At 38.2% G+C, this 20,677-nt stretch overlaps 1 long non-coding RNA gene across 1 annotated transcript; it reads left to right on the top strand.

Annotated features, from left to right (window-relative positions):
- The first annotated feature begins 15,209 nt into the window (after window positions 1–15,209).
- Window positions 15,210–20,027, top strand: LOC132623446 (uncharacterized). The gene is made up of 3 exons (XR_009576241.1): window positions 15,210–15,414; window positions 18,106–18,156; window positions 19,743–20,027. It is a non-coding gene; the product is annotated as an uncharacterized LOC132623446 (long non-coding RNA).
- Window positions 20,028–20,677: the final 650 nt, after the last annotated feature.

Below are 20,677 nucleotides of genomic sequence, written 5' to 3' on the forward strand. Positions count from 1 at the left end.
ACAACATCCCGAAGTCTATGCGAAGCCAGCTCAACCGACTCGGTCTCTGAAGCCCTGACCAAGTCTAATGCACGCCGCATCCCCCGAATAAAGTCATGGGGGTCCTCGTCGGGCATAGACCCGAAAAACTCTGGAGGGCCACATAATAAGAACTCCCGAACTCTCAAGCTGTCCCGCCTGTCATCGTCATCATCATCCCTCCGCCCGCGTCTGCGAGCCTGTCCCGCTACTATTGTGGTCAACAACTGTACAACCTCCCTCAGGGTCCTATCCTCCTCCCCCGGCTGAGGAGCTGGAGTCTCAGGAGCGGGTACACGGACCTCTGGAGCTGCTGAAGGACCTGCCCCGGGCTGTACAAATGGGGGTGTAGCAGACCCCTCAGAGTGAGGCACAACCTCAGGCAAATCATAGACACGAGCCCGGGTAGCTCGCTGCGCCTGGCTAGTCTCTCCCATTTTCGCCTTGCCCTTCTGGGCCGCCGTTGCCTTCTTCGGAGGCATCACTGCAAACACAATAACGGGTCAGATCAGAATCACCCTAATAGCACAGCTCTATCGCACGATCTAAGATTCCAAAGAAAGTAACATCCTAAATGCCCTGTAGCTTCCTGTTTATAGATGTGGTGCACAACACATCGATAAACAAGACTCTACTAGACACGGCCTGCAGACATTCTGAGGACAAACCGCTCTGATACCACTTTTGTCACGACCCAACCCCGTGGGCCGCGACTAGCACCCTACATAGGCACCCCAAACAGACTCACAAACCAGATCATCATATTAAGACTCATTCAGACTTAACATACGCTGTTCGAACTGAAAGCTAATAGCAGACGTCACACAAACATTGATCGAACACTTGTCTTAAGCGGTCGCCCGTGCAGAACAGTCATATCAAAATCAGAAAGGTGGCGGCATATACATCGCCCAAATGCACACACACACGTACAAACTCATGGGCTGTCTTGGCCATAGTAGCATACGGGCCGCTTAAGAACGCAAAACAGATCCACATACAAACACACCGGACCCACGACCCACGACCCACAAACATGACTACAGGCCTCTAAAACAAAACGGAACATACGAACATATCACGGGACAGGGCCCCGCCGTACCCACACAGCCACAAATGTACAGAATACACACACAGCTAAAGGTATGTACCAAAAGTTAAGCTTCGGATCAAGGGGAGCTCTCCAAAATAGCAGAATAGGTAGCCTAAACCGGAGGATCACCAAAACGAGCTTCTGTACCTGCGGGCATGAAACGCAGCCCCCCGAAAAACAGGGGGGTCAGTACGGGAGAAGTACTGAGTATGTAAAGCAGAAGGTACAGAAATCCAAATCATAACTGGAGTCAGAAAGAACAAACACAAACATCAAAGTAGCAAATCAAACCTGTGCGAAAGATAATGTACAAATGCAAATAAAATCATGTATAGGGCTTAGGAACGTGGTCACCCCCGACGCTGGTGCCACAACACATCATACTCCAGAAGTTTTTCAAATCTCCGTACAGTCTCCAAAAAATCGCATCACACACGTATCACATCATCAGAACATATCAAATGCCATATCACATCATAACTCCATAGACGGTAACCGGCCCTATGGCGAGGCCTCGGAAACCGTAACACATCATACTTCCGAATAGGATATAGCGCGCACGATCACAAAGCCGGCCCGGGTACCGACGAACGAAATCATAGCGAATGGCACGAACGGAGTAGTGCAGAAACCATATGCATATCAAAAGTAAATTACAGGACTCAACATATAATTACATATAGGTATATACCGACGCCAGAAGGATCGGGGTAGGAGTCAGGTCGATCAAACTTAATATATAGAAGTTACGAAGTTCCAAATTGCAAAACCTTTGAAAAACAATTCACAGGTCATTTTCCGAAAATCTAACATCATTCATAGTGCAAAACGTTCAATAACGATATCGGAAATTTCAAACGGACCTCTGAGTCATAGACAAATGATTACTTTTCATAACGAACGAAAATGAGCCAAACAAACCAAATAAGAGAAGCCTCAGGGCTTGCGGGCCCACCTTGAGTCAAATCGAGGCGGCGGACACAAATCACAGACTTTAGGCTCCATAAAGCCGTCTACGAAAGTTTCGGAGAGATTCGGACACAATAGCAAAAGTTATGAAGGTTTGTACATTCTTTCAACCAAATGTAAGGAATAGGTTTCAATTGCGCTGAATGAATATTGTCCAAAACTAAACTCGGATTTCCAAGAGCAGAATTATCCCCGAGGGTCCGATCTTAACCTAGTATAACTAGGACATGCCAAAAGAAGGAAAGGTAAGCTTTACCTACCTGGATTGCGTCTTACGCTCGTCAAATCTCAATTCCCGTTTCGTCCAAAAACTGCAAATGGTCACTTTTACCAGTTACTATTCATGAAGGTTAACATTTTAACCTTTGGGTTATACTTGGCTACCGAAATTTCGGCAGCATTTTCCCTATAAATCTAACACCCCCGAGACTTAGCTCGGCTCAAAATACATTAACAACAACAACCCAAACACCATCAAACAACATAAATCACAATCAAATCATTCTAACTTCAAAGTTCTACCTTACTACACAAGTTGACGACTTTTTTTTTCAAACTTCACAATTCCAAACTTATATCCACATTATTGAGTTCATTCACCCATTCAAGATTATTCAAACCCATCCCAATTACACTCCAACAATATACAAAATTTCTCGAAGTTCATTACTTTGCATATTTTATCCAAAACATCCAAAAGTTACGACGAACATTCTAACTCTCATTATTTCATTCCCAATTCATTAACATCAACCATAAGTCACATTTAAAGTCTTTTGGTATCATAGATATACAATGATATACACAAATATACCAAAGGTATATACTTTCCGATAATGTTCCGAAATCATTTTCCAACACCAATTCAATTCATTAAACGATCCTTTACGTCATAAATGTCACAACGACGCAACTAACGAACTAACAAATCAATTCCACCTTGCCTTACACACTTTATACCTCACGGCTAGCATACTAAACACACATACACACACGGCCTCATACACATACACCAAAGTTACAGGATTCTCGTCTATTCTCAATCCTTAACACATTCATACAAATTCCATAACATTAAAAGGACAAAATTCATACCTTTTCTTGAATTTCCGACTTGTCGCAAACGTGCACCTCTCGCCAAACTAATCGTACCCCGTCGGAGAGCGTCTTGAGTACTTTACAATATGTGAAGAACAAGGATTTTTGGATCAAACACAAGGCTTGGGAATTTTTTTTTTTTCCTTTTCTTGGTTCGGCCGAAAGCTATCTTTGGCTCAAGGTTTTGTTTTGTGATTTGTTTCTTGATAATTCCCAAGGATCATTGATATATATCCACTATAGGTCATGTGTATATCACATGACCTTTAAAAATGTGGGCTTGGGCCAAGCCATGGCCGGCCACTTCAAGGCTTGGGCCTCAATTTTTGGTTGTCCAATTCTTGGCCCAATTCATTAAAAGTCCCGTTTTGTAATTCCCGAAACTAATTTCCGAAATTCCAAATTTACCCTCGTCCTTCCCCGATGTCTTAACATTAATGATTTCATAACCAACATAGTCATATCCACTAGAATCAAAATATTTCCTTATAACACACAAGTCTTGATTATTTTCTCGATTTCCAATTATACGAAAACACGGGACATAACATGTACCTTTCTCACTTTCTCTTTCAGGGCCTTTCTTGATTTCCTTTGCTCATAAGTGCTCTTTTTCACTTGCCATTTCATGGTATTGACCCTGAAGTTAGTAGAATATCCTATTAGAAGTACAAATCCATTCTATTTCTAAAGTCATCTTTTGGGAGGGATTTTCCGTTTCAAAGGTAGTTGTGCCGTGTTAGTATGACTGCATATTCATCTCTTCGGATACCCCTCAAGAGTCTGAAACCCCTTAACATCTTCGCAAAACCTGCTTATTCTTTCCCACTTCACATCCCTATTCGTTGTTGTTGCCCTTCAATCCCTCTTATTAACATTTGTTTTCGAACGTTGTGCATTCGTCTTTTGTTCCATACTACCATACTCTATTCTTTCCGTCTTCTTACTTTCGCGATTCATCCGAATGGTCCTTTGCCTCTACTGTCATCCTAAACTCTCTCTCGGAAGCTTTACTTGACCCTCGTTAGCAACATACTTCCCTTGCTCACACTTCTTCTCTTCTCAAGACATCATAATCTTCTTACTCTTGTCTACTCACTTGCTTTTCTTACCCGATATTCTTGCATCATGATTATCCAACTTTAACCTTTAGAGGAAACAATGTCAACCTGCCCTGTAGCACTTGCTACTTGAACTTTAACACCCCGTCCAATCAATACTTTTAACATATCATAACATCGGTTATCGGGGCACACATACTGGTTAACGTGTTCACACATGAGTTGTCATATATATCATTTACTAACACCTTATTTACGAAGTACCCCCAATGCTATTTAAACTTGTCCTAAATCTGTGGTTTTAACACATCTTCTCTTTCTTCGCCAAGCTATCCCATCTTACGTCTCACAATCATTTAAAATTTCCAACCACAAGTCTCTCATGCTTCTCATTTCCCTCGGGCTATTTTAGTTCCTCATACTTCTCATATGTCTAAGTCTGTAGGACTTCTTAGCACATTTCCTAAGTCCTTATTATGAATTTCTGGCAATATAAGCTTAATAATCGATCTCCACTCGAACACCTTCACTCCTTCCTTTTTATTCATAAGCCGACATCACTCTTTTTTTTTATTGCCAAATAACCTTTATCACCTTTGTCTAATAATTCAAGGTGCCCCTACCCATAAGAATCGCATATGTCTTGCTGCGTGGCCTTTTTATCACATAACCTAGAAAACAAAATTGAAGTTCCAATGGATTCCATGTAAAATTCTGTAATACATCTCCCTCCAGGTTGGAAAAGTCCCTTACTCTCATGGCTAGGCAAATGCTATCTTAACCTTTGGAACTCCCAATAAAAACCATCAATCAACGCACGTGATTTCTTTCCATTCCTAATTCCAAGATTCCTAGTGGCGGTAAAAACATCTTAGTCACAGTTACCTATAAATACTTTGGTTATCGGTTCCTTTAGAATTCCCATTCGTCAAATATTAAATACTATCCTGCAATAATTGTACACACATAAGAAATTTTAGTAAAAGACCCATATACCTGTAGCCGGCCTGTCCTGATCTTGGTCTGGAGGGCTGTAAAGTGAAGTATCTTTCTCATCATCCTCCCACAATCTATTGGTCTGGCCCTCCTCATCTCCCTCATCTGAGTCCGAGGGATACGAATATTCTGGCAGCTCCTGATTTATCGAAGGCCAAGATAGAGGGCTAGAATACTTGGTAACACTCACACTCGTGGCTACCCTTACATAATGCTCCATCATAGGAGAAGCTGGAGGGGTCAACTCTGGTGCAGCCTCGGGAGCTTCCTACTCCACATGCGTCTCATACGAACCCTCAGACGGGTCTGTCTCATAGCTATATTCCAACGGATCTTCCTCCATGGAAGTCACGAGCTCTGGGGGGATTGTCTCGATATCCTCAAAAGGATCTATCTCAATAGAATAGCTAGGACTCCTCTTACTCGGTCTTGGGATCTGTAGTCCCGAATCCACCCTAGAGGCCTTACTTGCACCCCCACTATCTGAAGTCGATCTCTTCATCTCTGTCAATCTGCACTTACCTATAGGGATAGAGGGTCAAAAACGATCTTTCCTAGACTCTGGCTCTATCGCATTATCTAAGAAAAAAAAAAGGTTAATGACTCTTAAATGCTCTGCAGCCTCCTGTTTATAAGTGTGGTGCGCTTCACACCAATAAACAAGACTCTGCTGGACACGGACTATAGGCAACCCTAGGACGAACTGCTCTGATACCACTTTTATCACGGCCCAAGCCGATGAGCCGTGACGAGTGCCCGACTACTACTGACCAAGCTCCCCAAAATTCGTATTTGCACTATACTGAGTAACCTGATGGACCATTTTTACTTATATCTGGGCTATGCCAACTTCTGTAAAATTAATACAACAAACTTTACATCGAAACTCATAAACCATAAATATTGATATATAAGCATATGTGCTAAGGATAACAACGCAGACCGGCTTGGCCTCTACATGTGCTGTACACAAAATAATAGATGACAGAACTACACGACGTTCCACCTATATACAACTGTCTACAGAACTCTATAGAATATAAACTGTAGAAAAAACAGGGCAAGGCCCTGTCATACCCACATATCTACATATCAAGATAGCATACCAAAACAGGTTGCAGCTCCGAACTAATTGGAGCGCACTGACTGCGGCTGAGGGGAGGTCCTACTGGTCTGGATCGTCTTACTGACTACCTGAACCTGCGGGCTTGAACGCAGCATCCACAAGAAAGGACATCAGTACGAACAGTGTACAGAGCATGTAAGGCATGAATAATATCATAATAAGAAATATAGAACATAACAGGAGATAAAGATAACCTATACACATGGTTGCCTCATAAGGCGAGAACCATGCATGCTTCGCTTTCAAAAGAAAACATTTCTCATAGACATATGTAACATAATCATTAGCCCGCGTCCCAGCCTCCCGCATCTAGGGTAACTATCTCATGCCACCAACTAGTGGTGCTGCCCGACCATATAGGCACGGTGTTATTATCATTTTCCATAAGCCACCCAGTACACCTACCGTGATGGTGTCTGCCCGGCTGTATAGGCACGGTGTTAATATCATACCTCAAGCATGCATAAGATCCCAACTAAAAGTTATGACTCTATCAGAGTGACGTAAGGTCAGTAACCTCTGATTTATATATGCAACAATCATCATCGATATATCTCACCTTGAAGGACCAATTATTATAAGTGAGATCAACAACAATGAATAAAATCGAGACAATCATGAAATAAGCTCAATAATCTCATAATAGCATTAAAATCATAAGCTTTGGAATTTCCAGAATTAAAATCATCATCATCATGTTCATCATCATGTTCATCGTCGAAAACATCTAATCTTTAGTATCATAAGAAGCTTTTAAGAATCATGAACTTCTAACTTTTGGAAGTAAGAAGGTTATGGAAACATATATGGAATCATAACATAGAAATCATGCCTTTTGAAAGAAAGGGACTAGCCTTAACATACCATTACGGTCGCCTTAACTTTAACTACTTAGCACTTGTCCTCTCAAGCTCTTGTATCTACATTCAAGAGAGTTCATACCACTGTTAGTCTTATCATCATATTCTTATCTTATGTCTTCAAATTAGTTCCTTTTAAAATCTGCCGAAATTCGAGCAACATCTCCCTTGCTTATATCCCTAGCCCGAAATCACAATACCAAAGAATTATATTCAATTTAATGTCAAATTAATCCAAAATCTTCTTTCAAATTCATTCCATAGTCATTACCTTCACTTTAATACTTTGCAACTTATCTACTATGATTCTTTTCTTTTATAGGACTTGCTGAACCTTCTAATCAACTTAATCATGAGAAATAGAATGGAAAACATACCTTATAAGTGGGCTTTTAACTGAACTTTTCGGATTTTCCGCACAGGTTCGGGTTCCTCTGACTGTCCGTTTTAAAATGTCCATAACTCCCTGCTCTGATGTCATATTAATGAACGGGTTATTGCGTTGAAAACTAGACTCGACGAACTTCATTTTAGGCTTTTCAAACACGTTAAAACTCCTAATATACCCACAGATATACCCCTCCAAATTTGACCCAAAATTCTGCCAACTTTTTTTTCAAATTTTCGGCAAACTTATTTTCATCGATTTGCTTGGTCCCGGAATCTTCCGAAACTCTCCATACATGATGTTTATAATTAATCATACTTGATAACAGTCATGTCCATTGGTTCCAAGGTTGTCCTTCCCGGTTACGACTTATGAGATTGTAATTCATCCTTTACTTCATTGTTACTTACTTTCCATGGCTTGTTCATTCCAAAACTTCATGGGACGTCTTTGATACTCCATTAATATGGTGAAGCACGTGGCATGCTCATGCTCTAAAAGTGCGAGATGTAACAAGACTTTTGGAATCTATAAAATAGTATTCTTATTAAGCTTTTGGGACTATCTTCTGTAATCGGTCAAAGGTGGCCTATATGAATCACACTCTAGAATAGACTCCTGAAGTCCAATCTGTAAGATATCAAAGCTAGGAGAACAATTTATACTGTTGTAAGCTTGTGTTATCTTTCTGAGATTTTGTAAGCATACAAGCTTGTAAAGAGCATAGTACTTTAGAAGAAGGTTTCCACTTATATATATATATATATATATATATATATATATATGTATAGATAACTTCTCAAGAAGATATTGTGATCACTCTGGAGTGATTCTGGAGAGCTTAACAACATAAGGTAGCACAACATCTTGCAAGACTCAACAACAAGCGGAGTTTAACATCTTATGAAAGACGCAACATAATAGGAGCATAATATATATAAGGTCTCGACATAATATGAGCATACTGATATATAGAAGGCTCAACACTTGGGGGCATAACACATGAATGATGGGAGCATAACACGTGAATGATCTTATTCTCTTTTAAGACCCAGAATGGATATATAGATATGATTCATCTTAATGGTAATTTCAAAGCTCGATCCGATGAGCAGAAACATCTGAATGAATTACAGACTCGTAGGCACATGGCATAGATCTTTTTTATTCAAACAACTACCATGGAGTTTAGACATTCTTTTTTAATCTTAGACCTCATAACTCGTACAAGAGAAACATAAGACTGGAGGTCATGTTGTAGCGGAGAAAAAAATATTTAGTCTTACATACCTTCTTGATTCAGTACTTCAAATGAATCGACGAGTCAATCCTTCCAACATATGCCTAATTTGTTGAAGATGGGGGGCTAATATTAACATATCAACAACCCAATAATATACATTAGCTATAAAAACAATATCAGCAAGAAATAAAAAAGCGACGAGCTCCCGAGGCTATAATTCAATGGTGGACTCCACACCCATCTACAAGAAAATTTATACAAGCTAAACAACATCTCCCAAACTTCATAGCACATGAAAAAAACTCCTTAATCACTTTAGATAACTACTATAACTTAAACTCACGGCTTCCCATCAACTTTATATGAGTTCTTACTAAAATCATAATTTAAACGCTCATACGAGCTCACAGATGATCGTGGACGAGATATCTTACCTAGGCTGCTAAATAGTTTTGATTTCATTGCTTTACTTTACCCTGAAGTAACTTTTGAACAACTATAATTAGAGAATAATCAATACAAGCACCACATGATTAGCAGGGAAGAAGAACCCGGGCTTAAACTTAGAATTAACTTATCTTGAAGCATGAAGAAGAGTAAATCAGCCTTGGGAAGCTTGGGAGGAGAGAGGGATGGCCTGCGACTATTTTTGAGGAGGGCCAGTGAAAATGATAAGAAAGAAATCAACTTTGCCTCTGTGGCGTCCATCTTTCTCAAGCTAGTAGGTGAAGCTAGTTAGTACGATATCCAAATTCTGTCTTTTAGCAGCCGTGCAGTCCCGTTTTAAATCATGCATAACCTTTTATTATGAAGTTGTATCTATGAACAATTTATAGCTAGCATTGTAAACTAGACTAATAGAACTTTAATTTGATAGGTAGATCATCCCAAAATTCCACATATACTGGTAGATACACTAACTTGAATTTGGACCTTGTATATATCCATTTTGAAAATTTAACTTACTAGCATTTTTAATTCGACTTTTGACGTGGAACTCTTTTTATAACGAAATCTCATGAATACACTTAGGTACATCCCGAATTTTCTGGGGCTCGCCTCTACTAACATTTATTGAGTGGTTTAATTCCTAATTAGAACAACAGGTATTTCATTATCTCCCCTAGGAAACATTCGTCCTCAAATATGAGTCATAACTCAAGAAATATCTTACTCTGGGATTCTCTAGAAATTTTGACAGAGTTTCCTCTCTAAATAGGATTATCCCAAAACATATCAGCTAACCAAAAATAGATACAAAGCCTCTCTAGGCATCATACAGTATATCAATACAATGAACAAATGAGGCTCCATTTGGCCATCTGCAATAGACTCATAGAAATTTAATTTGATAGATAGATCATCCCTAGATTCCATATATACTGGTAGATACACTAACTTGAAGAAGGACCTTGTATATATCCATTTTGAAAACTTAACTTACGAGCATCTTTTACTTCGACTTTTGACATGGAATTCTTCTTATAGGGAACTATCATGAATACCTTTAGGTACATCCCGAATTCTTTGGGGCTCGGATCTACTAGCATTCATTGAGTGGTTTAATTCTCAATTCGAACATGTGGGTATTTCATTATCTCCCCTAGGAAACATTCGTCCTCGAATATGAGTAATAACTCAAGAAAAAGCTAACTCTAGGATTCTTTAGAAATTTTGACAGAATTTCCTCTCTAAATAGGATTATCCTAAAACATATCAGCTGACCAGAAATAGACACAAAGACTCTCAGGGCATCACATAGTATATACACAATACAAATTTACAAATAAGGCTCCATTTGGCCATCTGCAACAATTACCTGACTACTCTTTCTTCAATATCTTTGCCACATAAGAATAACTCCGATCATTATAATAATTTGAACATTTGAGAATGATTTCCCGTAACATAACTTACTTCCTTACTTTGACATTACTATTGCCGTCAAACACTTAGAAACTAGAACATAGATGTCCGTCAGCCAGGATAGATACGTGAAATAGGCATATGACTTAAGCTTTTGAAAATCAGCTGGACTCAGTGCGAAACATAACACAGATGAGACATTGACCTGAATCATATTGAGTAGGAATAGGATCATAGCATATAGCGTAAAGCTCATGCGTAGGTACGACTTGAATACGTCGAACCTGAGTAGAATACTTCTGATATATGTACCACTAGGTACCTGAAAAGAATTGTTTTTGGAACCTAGGACCTAACATTACTTCCGACCGTACCTTGTTCGTTCTAAAACTTAAATATAAATGTTGACTTATCTTGATTTGCGTAGCATCCTTAAACTTTCTACATAACATACATATCACTCATTTTCATCTTTCATGATACACTGATATGAGCTGAGACTTGGTGCTGATGATGATGAGAGAGATGAGAGGTCGATGCCCGAGGTGTGGAGGTGTTCCGCTCGGAGCATGTGTGTACGGAGATTACATTGGCCATTGCATATCATTTCATTGCATATGCACTCATTATTACATTCACTTAGTTGTTGGATTCAGACTTGATATTTTGTACTTGAGTTGTTATTCTGGGATTGTGTTGTGTTTATACTTGATTATGAGCATATCTATTCTTCAGTATCTTTCTTTAGATATGCTAGCTAGCGGTTGTTGGCCTATGATACCTACCAGTACATAGTGTTTATATTGATACTACCTTGCTACATTCTTTTATGAGTGCAGAGTACGTGACGGGTTCCACATCCACTCCTCGCGACTGATTTCCCGAGGCCTTTGCTGTCGAGTGTGTAGGGTGAGCACATCGATGGATCCGCAACCCGAAGACTCTTCATTATTACTTGTCTTATCTTGTTATTCCGAGACTGTATTTCGTATTTTGAGACTTGTAATTATTCTAGACTAGTTGATGTAGTATTGACTCTTGTACTGCCTTTAGACCAGACTCTTTTGGATTGTATTTGTACTTTTTCCGCACTTATTTATACATATGTTTGAGACTTAATATTCTATTGTCCTATTTACTTTATTGTTTTTGAATTAACAATTTGGGAAAGGTTCTCCTACCAAGGTAGGGAATGGTGGGTGCCCGCACGACTAAGTAATTTTTGGGTCGTGAAACAAGTAGGAACAGGAAATTCTCAATTTTGGTTAGATAACATGAATGGGTGCATTATACTATTCAGTGGAAGGCTATGATGAGTCAATACAAAATGTATAAGAATTGGTGATTGAAGGGCAATGGAATGAGGAAAGGTTGGCTGAATTATTACCAGATGATATTGTGTCGCATGTTATCAATACAGCCAAACCAGCAAATATAGAAAGGGGTATGGACAAGCCATGCTGGATTCTGGATAATAAAGGAGAGTTTGTTGTAAAATAAGCATGGGAGTCTATTAGATTGAGAGGGCAGAAGATGGATGCTTAAAAATACATATGGATGAAGAGACTGCTTTTTAAGATTTCCTTTTTCCTATGGAGATGCTGGAAATTCAAAATACATATGGATGATGTTTTGAGGAAAACATGGCATCCAAGTGTTGGTGTTGTTCAAATCCTTTGGAGGAGACAACTCAACACTTGTTTGCCACATCTTATCTAATTCAGCTAACAGGACTTGGTTCTATTTTTCTTCTTTTGCAGGTACGAAAATAGAGGATTTACCACTACAACAAAGGACTGTGAAATGGTGGACAACACCAGTTACAGGGGGGTTGAAACAAATTTTCCAAGTAACCCCTGCTATCATTATTTTGGAGTTATGGAAGAAAGAAATGCGATCAAGCATGGAGGGAAAATGTCAATTGGAAGAGTCATATACCAAGTTTTTCCAACAATCCAAAGACTGGTTATGATTAGGAATCTATCACTCTAACAGGTGCCTAATAGATGGGATGATATGATTCAAATGTTAGAGGGAGGAGGAACTCCAACTCAAGATCACAAAGGTAATTTGGGAATTCCAACCAGAAGGATGGATGATTTGTAATACAGATGGAGCATCAAGTGGAAACCCTGGTAGAAGTTTCTATAGTTTTTTTTTTATAAAATGTAGCTGGAAATCTGATATATGCTCAAGCAGAAGCTATTGGAATCACTACCAACACTGAAGCAGAGATAAGGGCTATCATGGAGGCTTTGAAATTTTGCAAGGCTAAACAATTGGATCACATCATGATTCAGACTCAATCACAAATGATCCAAAGAATTCTTGCAGAAGGATGGAAACCTCCATGGACTATAGCTTTGCTGAGATACAGAAAATTAGCAATAACATGGAGGTTAGAATCACACACATTTTGAGGTAGGGTAAGCAGCTAGTAGACGTACTGGCAAACCAAGCACTTGATAAAGGTTCGTTTCAGCGTCACAGTTTTCAAGAATTAGTGGTCGACAAAAGGAGGATCCTAAATAGTGACAAATCTCAGATTCCTTATTTGAGAATCAGGTCTAAACATGGCTATAGATGATCATAAGTTTACATTGAGCATGCTTCAAATGGATACATAGGCACATGGTCAACGCAGAAAGCATGAAGACAAATCACAATATGCAATAATTTTGTTTTCTTCAGCTAATTTTTCAGAAACAAAACAACATATGCAAGAACATTCATGGAACACACTCATTTACAAAGGAGTTATCGGATTACAGTACAAAATTAGTACAAACACAAGGAAAGTTGCAAAACAGTACCTAGGCTCAATGTTGAAGACGAAGAAGGAACAGATAGGGTCTCATTTGTACAATTCAGAGGAAATCTCATAATCCTTGCACACAAGAATACTATAGAGGATTGATTGCGGGAGATTAAAGCTCAACAAATACATATCTATAACAAGCAAGATAAAGGAAACACATAAATCATCACAACAAAGAAGGATTGGGGCCAATAAAATCAATATAAATCAAGAAAGGGCATACCTAATGGAGAAAAAGAAACGGTGAGGCGATGAACTCATCTAGTTGGGGCACAAATTGGAATTATCGCTCATGAAGAAGAGATGGTAGCCAAAAATCATCATCTCTGCACCGGCGGCCGCTGGAGAGTAGAGAGATATGTTTAGATAAGGAGAAAGAAGAAACACCGAAGAAATAGGGCAACAAAACATATTTGGATCAGGTGTAATTTTTTATTTTCTTTTTCTACTTTTCTTTTATTTTTGGACAATTTTCTTTTTCTGCACAAATAAATAAAATGCCCCAATTTGCAAAACAATTTGTGTTCATATACGTTCAATGTAACTCCTCATGAAGACTATATCATTTTGCTCTCATCCCTGAACTGGGTATTTATATCTCGTACTGACCATCTGGTTGTTGACACCTAATTTTGACCTCCCGTAATTTATTTTAATTACTCGGGGTCCTTGGATAATAAATAAAATGGGATGCGCATCTTAAAGGGTCGAAATATATTCTCTTAAAATTGTTCAGGTCATTTTTTTACTCTTTTGAATTGATAAACAGGATTTTCATGACAATATAAATTATTCAGAAATTAATTGGTATTTTATGACATTTATGAAATATTTTATTAGAATTAACCAAAAGCATAACAATTTTGAATAATTATTTATTTAATTGTTGAGTTAGGGAGAAGTCTAATTAGCAAATAATTTAGCCTATTTCATCCAAGGAATTTGAGTAATTAAAGGAATTAACCATTTTACCACCCAACCTTTAATTCTGTGTGTTTGCATAATTGTTTCATTAATAAATTGTTTTAGTAATTAATTTGGTTAATTAGAAGGGTCATTTTGCAAACTAGTTTTGATTATTTAATTACTTTACATAAATGACCACATTTGAATTAACCAATTCATGGTTTAAGGTGATTGGGGTCATCTTTATAATTTAGCCTTCTAGTAGCTTTAATCGAGATAGCCAAATCCATTGGCAAATCAATTGAGGCCATTAGCGCAAATTAGCTTTAATTGGTTAATTAATACCAAAATGAGGTTGTATTTGAAATAATCAATCAGATTAAGATTTTTCAAGGACATTTTTGCAATTAGCTAGACATAAGGTTATAATAGCAACGACCAGTTAGTTTTTAAAGCCAATTAAGGCCATGTTTGCAAAAATAAATTCAACAGTCGTGTTTTAAATGAACTACGTCCTAATTTGACTGTGATTTGATTAATTACGATCATAATTCGCTATTTTAAGTATTTGCCTACTTTATAAAGATACCCGATTTGTCCCTACACATAGGTATACATTTGATAGACATTTGTAAGTGTATACACTATACAAAACGCCCCTTCTTCTTCTCATTTAACCAAACGACCGAGCCCAGTCCAAAAGAGATTAACCCGGCCCAAAGCCTAGCATATAATACTCCCTCTCAAAATATCAGACCCCTAAGGGGGCCATTGCCCTCTCAAGGGGCTAGGGTTCTCCCCTAACCCTACCGCCGCCTCACCCTTCTCCCTCTCTCCTACTGTCCCATTGCAGGTTTTAAGGTGGCATAGGCTTGTGAGATGCGGTAATGGCAGGGAAGAGGTCGAAGAATTTATTGCTTCGTCCTTTTTTCATATATTTCGTCGATTAAATACTCCAAACACACCTCTAAGGTAAAATCCTTGTATATCTTTCTATTTTTTTTTGTTTGAGTTATAACTGTTAAGATGCGAAGCAGGTCGTTGATTTCTTTTCCTTTTTCGATCTGGACCATTTAATGCTAGATATAAAATAGAACTTGTAAAATATTGAAAGTCCCACATCATTTTTCTTCATTCAGAGGATATTTTAGGGTTTATGTTTGACACAAAAAGGGAGGCAAAAAAGGAAAAGAAAGGGGAAAAACCAAATATAGAAGCTTCATATTAAGTTTTACTTGAGAGAAAAGGTTTTACCAGTATAATTTTAAGTTTATCTGTATAATTTTAAGTTAAGAAGGAAAAAAATTCCTTTTTAGTCAAAGTTTTTTACTCATCTTTGTGTTTTATTTGTATTTGTGGTTCGAGTTTGGGATTTGAAATCACATAAGAAGGCACCAAGTTTGATTTTGATTTGGCTGCGCATACAAAAGTTAATTTCCTATCTTCTTGTTAAATTTTTTAGTCTTAGTAATTTCTATGAGTTATTTGAGTTGTTATATGGTTAGTTTTCAATTAATGTGGTTATGTTTGTCATAGTTTCTCAATCCTTTAAGTATCTGGTAATTCATGTGACCCTTTCTGGTTAATGCTATGATCATGTAGGATCATCATGTCTTAATCTTGTTTAGCTTAGATCAGTTTTTTCTTTACAATTTGATTCTATGGTATTTAGTATTAGTATAGATTTGTATTTGGTGTTTGAGGTTGCATTGATTAGCTATATCTTACAATGGTAGTCTTGTTGATGCCTTTTGTTTGAATAATTCTGTTTAAATGACTACTAGTTTAGTTCATGAGAGTTCATTTTTACCCTGGTGTAAGGGATCACATGCATTTCTATTCTATAATTTCCTAATTATGAGCTAGATGTTTAATGATGACAAATTCTATGCTAGTTCAGGCTTATAATTGCATAAATATGTTATATATGCCCCTTCCAACCTAATCATGTGTCAACTAGGTCATCTTTCAATTAATCATACTTCTGAATGCTAACTATATGAAAACCTTGACCCACTATGTGCTGCAGTGTTATTTGATCAAAACTAGTTTTGCCTTAAGCTTTATGTTGTGATGCTGTGCTATGTAAGTTTGATACAATACTGCCTTTAACTGCCTATAGTCCACACAATTATCCTTTGGGCCAGCCTCAGCAATGTAGTATATTTATCCTATCCACATGATCAGTTTTGACTATGATTACTCAAATCCATGTGGTTTAATCTTGCCTTTGTATGGTCAGTCCTGTGCTATTCCACCTGTAATTACCTAAGTATGGCCTACATGTTGATAAATGGTAAGTTATGTGTTGGTTCAGGTCTGCATTTTTTAATTGAATTACACATACTCAGGCTTAACTAATTTATGTGCCCATGAGCTTGTACGCACTTTGCTTGATCATACTTGAATGCCAACTATGTAATAGTCTCGACTCATTGGACTCGTGGGACACTGTTGGTTTAGGTCTTATTATCATTAAAGTTCACCATAGTCATGTCTGGTTGCTTTTAAAGTCTTTTCCAATCAAAATTTTGTTTGGTATATGTGACTTTGTGTGAACACGTGTCCTGCTTCAAGTTTGGAGTCTCTTTATTCATGTCTAATGTGAGTATATTTGCACCTAAATTCATTTTTGGGCTTGAGAAATGTTATATCCCGTATTTTGTACGTTCGGATAAATTGGGATAACCAAGACAAGTTAAGGACAAGGCTATAATTTTGATCTTATTTAATATATATGTTGTTCATGAAAATATTGATGTGGAAATATGGAGGGAGGCTAAGGGCAAAATTGGAATTTTGGAAATTGGTTTCATGAATTACAAAATACTAACCAAGTAATTGGGCTAGGAAAAAAAAAAGGCCCAAGGTGTGTGTGTGGCCGGCCATGGGCATGGCCCAAGCCCATGTAAAAATTAAACCCAAGTGATATTAATAAATAGACAAAAGGGCCTATTATTGCTCATTAGTGAAGAACTTTCAAGAAAAAAGAAAGAAGAGAGCAAGAGAAAGGGCCATTCGGCCAAAAAAAAAACAAATTTGAAGACTTTCATCCTTGGTCCAAAAATTCCTTTGTTCTTGAATTCTTAATAAGTTCAAGACCCTCTTCAACGTGGTATAATTGTTGAAACAAGAAAACCGCTCTTTGTTGCAAAATCACAGCCCTAGCTAAGTTGAGGAGTTGAGAAGAAGAGGTAAGATTTAATCCTCTTTTACATGTCATAAATGGTTTATATATGTTGTAGTATGTAGAAATGGATAAAAATCATGGAACTATGCATGTTGGAGGGTTGGCTGACTGTTTGAATGTTCTTGAATTGTGCTTGAATGATCTCGGATTAATAATGAATATGTGAGTGTTGATATCGGTTTAAATGTACGTAGTTGAATTGAATGTTGAAGAACTATGTAGAGAAGAAGGTTACTAATGTTAGAGTGTGTCTTAAATTGATTGTTGGTATTATTGGAATAATTGTTGGTATTGTTGTTGATATTTTGGCCAAGTTAAATTCTCAGATTTGTTGTTGATGACATAGCCGAGTTGGATTCTCGGGGATGGTAGTATTTACAGGGGAAATGCTGCCGAAATTTCCGTAGAAGAAAAGTGTTGGTTGGAATTATGTGTTTATACCTAATGTTTGGTGCACATTAATGTTGTTGTAGATCTTGTGAAGCCAAAGACTTAAATTCGGATTTGCGTAGAAAGCGGGCAAGGTATGTAAGGCTTACCTTTCTTTCTTATGGCATGATCTCTACGAAATGAACAAATGATGTATATGTATGATTTCAAAGAAATTCTCGTTCTTAGAGCCATTAGGGTGGCTAATATCTTTGACCTCCATAAGCCGTTCCATATGGTTTCGATACGTATTCATGATTCCGAAGCTCTATTTGATAAGTTTCCGAGTTCGTCTACGATTTCTATTGGCCTATTGATACGAGTATACGTAGTATGGTTGAGATTATTGCATAATTGGGTAATAAGCAAAGTATAAGAATTCATGTCCTTAAAATGATTTTGTAAGTATTAATGTTTCTAACTTTTGCATACAATCTTGGATCGGGTCGAACGTTCCTCGGCAATACTATAATACGTTTATGGATCGGGCTGCACGTTCCGCAGCAATACAATGTACGATGTTCTACGAGTATCCGCGCATGAATCTGTTATATGTATATATAGATGATATATGATGTCGGCATGATATCCAAAGACCTATTTGATATGTTCCTGAATTGGCATTTAAGAGATAAGTGATATGATTAATGTCTTGATTTTCGAATGATAGCACGTCCGACTATTCCGTTAAGTTTTGATATACCTTGATATGTATGTACGGTTCCAAAAGCTATATTTGATTTTATCCATCACGAGATACGAAAGGTACTTAACATGATTGCTCCAAAATCTATTATATGTATATATGATGATTGCTTTGATTTTCCAAAAATGGTTTCTGAAGTGTCCGTAAAGGTTCTGTGGTAAAATGTCCGTAACTTTCCTATACTAGCTCCGATTGGTTTGAAACTTGTTCTGAACCTTCAGGTGTCGATAAGTATACCTATCTATCGGGTCTCGATTTATGTGTATATGGTTTCGCACTACTCTGTTCATGCAGCTTCAGTATGTCCTTCACTGAGCCCGGGCCAAGATATGTTCTCGTGCGTACTCCTCTGCATTATTCACCGCGTCCCTCTCACTTGCAGACCGAGGCACGTTATATATGATATGTTGACATGATTATATGATGACGGGGTGGTGGCCAGGATGGCATATGATGATTCTATTCACCGCGTTCCACAAAAGAGGGCCGGGGCACGTTACATGCATATATGATACATGATATTGACACACATGATATATGATTCATCGCATCCCTCACCGAGGGACGGGGCACGTTATATGCATAGATGGTACATGATTTACCGCGTCCCTCACGGGAAGGCCGGGGCACGATATATGTTTACATGATACATGATCTACCGCGTCCCTCACGGGAGGGCCGGGGCACGTTATATGCATCTATGATATATGATTCTGTCATGCATGATCTGTGTCTGGAAAGTGAGCTCTTTTGGCACTCTGCAAGATTCACTTATTTTCTGTACTTTTCTGACATATGACATCGGTATACGTGATTTGTGTCTAGAAGGTAAGTATCTTGGTATTCTGGACGGTGTACCTAGTTCTGTACTGTTATTCCGGTTATGATTCTATTTTCTGTATTTCATGCCTTACATACTCAATACATACTCCGTACTGACCCCCTTTCTTCGGGGGCTGCGTTTCATGCCCGCAGGTACAGACGCTTATTGTGGTGATCCGCCAGCCTAGGGTGCCCATTCTGCTACTTGAGCGTGCTCCTTTGATCTGGAGCCCGCACTTTTGGTACCGATCTTTCCATTGTACATATTTATGCATATATGACTATTCAGGGGTACGGCGGGGCCCTGTCCCGCCATATGATTCGGTTATGTTTGTTAGAGGCCTGTAGACATGTATGTGGGTCATGGGTCGTTATGATTCTGTTATGTCTGTGTAGTTTGCGTCTAAGTAGCTCCAGTTGCTGTGACAGCCTTAACGGCTGGCGCGTGTACATATATATATATATATATATATATATATATATATATATATATGTGTGTGTGTGTGTGTGTGTGTGTGTGTGTGTGTGTGTGTGTGTTTATACGATACGTTTGTTATCTACGACCGCTTAAGATTATGTCCGATCTTCGCATCTATATAATCTAATATATGTTGGACAAGAATAAGTTATGGATATGTCGATCGGTTAGGTAAGTGTGTATGGGTGTCCAGCTCGGCCACTAGTCACGGCCTACGGGGTTGGGTCGTGACAAGAAATCTGGGGATAGTGTCAGCTTTAATTCAAGTTCACCACACACGCTTAGGCCTAATAATGGTTTGTTTGCAACTACAATAACTTAGGATTAAGTAAAAGATAAAGTATGATTTTGCAGGGTTAGTTGTCTGTAATATTTTTCCAAAGGTTGATTGATGAGGAATGAAATTAGGAGTGTGCTGACATAAACTCTAAATCACATGACTTAAGAAAGCCTTTTTAAAAGGGACCTTAGAGTGAGGATTGGGGAGAACCAAGGAAACTTGGATCACAACATCATTTTTTTCCAAATAAGAGGTGCCATGGCGTTCCTTGTGGTCTATGGGACATGTGAGTTTCCTCGTACATTTCTCTGTTTTCTGCCATCAACAAGC

This window comes from Lycium barbarum, chromosome 12 (genome assembly GCF_019175385.1).
Source record: "Lycium barbarum isolate Lr01 chromosome 12, ASM1917538v2, whole genome shotgun sequence".
Classification (NCBI taxonomy): Eukaryota; Viridiplantae; Streptophyta; class Magnoliopsida; order Solanales; family Solanaceae; genus Lycium; species Lycium barbarum.